Source organism: Chelonoidis abingdonii, chromosome 1, assembly GCF_003597395.2.
Source record: "Chelonoidis abingdonii isolate Lonesome George chromosome 1, CheloAbing_2.0, whole genome shotgun sequence".
Classification (NCBI taxonomy): Eukaryota; Metazoa; Chordata; order Testudines; family Testudinidae; genus Chelonoidis; species Chelonoidis abingdonii.
The window spans coordinates 239,635,813-239,638,762 of record NC_133769.1 but is presented as its reverse complement, the minus strand read 5'-3'; positions in this window follow the sequence as shown (position 1 = coordinate 239,638,762).

Below are 2,950 nucleotides of genomic sequence, written 5' to 3'. Positions count from 1 at the left end.
CCAACTTTCCAGTAGGGGTCCTTGGGCAAAAGACCCCCTAACGCTTCAGCTGCCTACCTCAAATATGAGAGTGACACAAACTAGGAGAGTCATGCCGGCTCGGACATTGCCCGGATTAACAAGGTCCATGCCAGATGTTGAGGAACTAGGACAATCTGACGATAAGTGGGCTACTGGAACAAACCATTCATGGACGAGACAAGAGAATGAGAACAGAGCACAGCAATCTCCCAGAGTATACATATACACACACACATAGAGAGAGAGAAAGAGAAGCTGCAACCATAATTTCATGCAATATTCAAGGTGTGGACGTAGCATAGATTTATATAGTGGCATTATGATACATTCTCTTATTATCTAACTCTTTCCTGGTTCCTAACATTGCTAGCTTTTTTGACTGCCATGGGATATAGAGCAGACGTTTACAGAGAAATATCCACAGTGACCCCATAATCTTTTCTTTAGTGGTAACAGCTAATTTAGACTACATCAGTCTGTATATATTGTTGGCATTATGTTTCCGAATGTGAACTACTTTCCATTTATCAATGTTGAATTTCATCTGCTGGATTCTTGCCCAGTCACCCACTTTTGTGAGATCCTTTTGTAATTCTTTGGAATCAGCTTTGGATTTAACTATCTTGAGTAGATCTTCAAATTTTGCTACCTCACTGTTCACCCCTTTTCCCACATCATTTATGAATATGTTGAACAGCACGGGTCCCATTACAGATCCATGGGGGACTCCCTTGTTTATCTATCCTCACTGGGAAAAATGATGATTTATTTCTACGCTTCATTCCCTATCTTTTAACCAGTTCCTGATCCATGAGAGGACCTTCTCTCCTATCCCAACTCCTTACCTTGCTTAAAAGCCTTTGGTGAAGGAGCTTCAAAAGCTTTCTAAAGTCCAAGTACATTATATATACTGGATCACCCTTGTCCACATGTCTGTTTATCCCTTCAACAAATTATAATAGATCGGTGAAGCATGATTTCACTTTACAAAAGCTGTGTTGACTCTTCCCTGGCATGTTGTTTTAATATGTGTCTGATAATTCAGTTCTTTTTTATAGTTTCACCCAATTTGCCTGGTACTGAAGATGATAATAATCTATGGATTTCTTTTGCTCAGTTTTATCCCATTATCGACATATATGATAGGTGTTTTAAGGCAGTAAACAACAAAATACATGTGGACTTTTATTCTTCCCTTCTTTTTTGTTTAGCCAACACAGTAAACACAGTTGCATATACAGTTAAACCCAAAGAAAATCTGTAGCAACAGAAAAGACCAAAGCTAATTTAACTGCATGTCCATCTCATATCAGCATATTTATTATGGATGTGCTTTCATACAAGGTTGTTATCCTCCATGATCAAGACAAAACTAGACTGACAAAAAATAGGAATGCTATTTAAAATGAAGTCAAAACTTCTATCTGAAATGTTGGTCTAATTTCTTACTGAAGCCTATGAGAATCTTTTTATTCACTTGGTCCTCAAGTGACCCTTATTTCTCCTTCATGTCTCCAGGGAAAATATCAGGTGTACATGGATCTCTTTCATTTTGTAACCCTCCTAACAGCTGACTTTGTTCAAGAGAAGAAAGGAAAAAACGATCTCTCTCCTCTTTGGTCTAATTTCAGTTGTTGGGTTTCGTATGCAGGAGCTGGATGTTGTTGGTGGCCTGTGAAATACAGGAGGTATAATCTAGATGATTTGGTGGTCCCTTCTGGCCTTAAACTCTACATCTGTTTGTTCTCTTTTATCTATGTCTGTTAGATGTCAATCTGCCTGTCAGCTAACCAGCTCTCCCTGTCATACCTCTGTCTTCTCAAAGCACAAAAATATTTACAAATATTTTCACAGTCAACCTGTGGAACACCTTGCCAGAGGATGTTGTGAAGTCTAAGACTATAACAAGGTTCAAAAAAGAACTAGATAAGTTCATGGAAGATAGGTCCACCAATGGCTATTAGCCAGGGTGGGCAGGGATAGTGTCCCTAGCCTCTGTTTGCTGGAAGCTGGGAATGAGTGACAGGGGATGGCTCACCTGATGATGTTCTGTTCATTTCCTCTAGGATACCTGGCACTGGCCATTGCCAGAAGACAGCATACTTAACTAGATGGACCTTTGGTCTGACCCACTATGGCCGTTCTTATGTGCTTATATCTGAATGAATGGGCTAAATCCTGCTTGCCTTTTACACATCATCCTCTGCAAGCATTCTCATTGCAATGGGATTATTTACATGAATAAGGTAATCAAGACTTGGTCCCAATTTTTTCATTCATTGTTATTCTTATTTATTAATAACTACTTATGCTAAACATTCTGTTCCACCTTATATTTAGCTGTGACACTCTGAATACATTTCCCAGACCCGAAGAAGAGCTCTGTGCTGCTCCAAAGCTTGTCTCTCTCACCAACAGAAGTTGTTCCAATAAAAGATATTACCTCACATACATTATCTCTCTAATATCCTGGGACCAACCAGCCTACAACAAAGCTGCATATTCTTATTCATTGTTACTATTAATACCAACTTACCTTTCCTATTTTTGTTGGAGGAATAGTCAGATATTTTTAATGTAAAACACAATCAGGATAGAAAAATTAAAAAGTCTTCTTTGTAACATGATAAAGAGTGGGGAGGAAAGGACAAAATCTTTTGTTTCATTTGTAGGTAACCCTTCAAGATGAACAGACATAGTAAACCTTTCAAAACAAAATCTGGGGGGACCTCCTAAAATCCAACAACAGTAGCAGAATTTGTGCATCAGATACAAAAAATGACAAATACATTTTAAAATGAAATAAGTGTAAATATTTTAGGGTCTAATTCTGCTTCCATTCATCAACTGAAGAGCTGTCTTTGACTTCAACATATGTAGTATTGAGCCTGTACTTTCTAGCCAGGACTGAAGTTTAGCATTCTTTGCT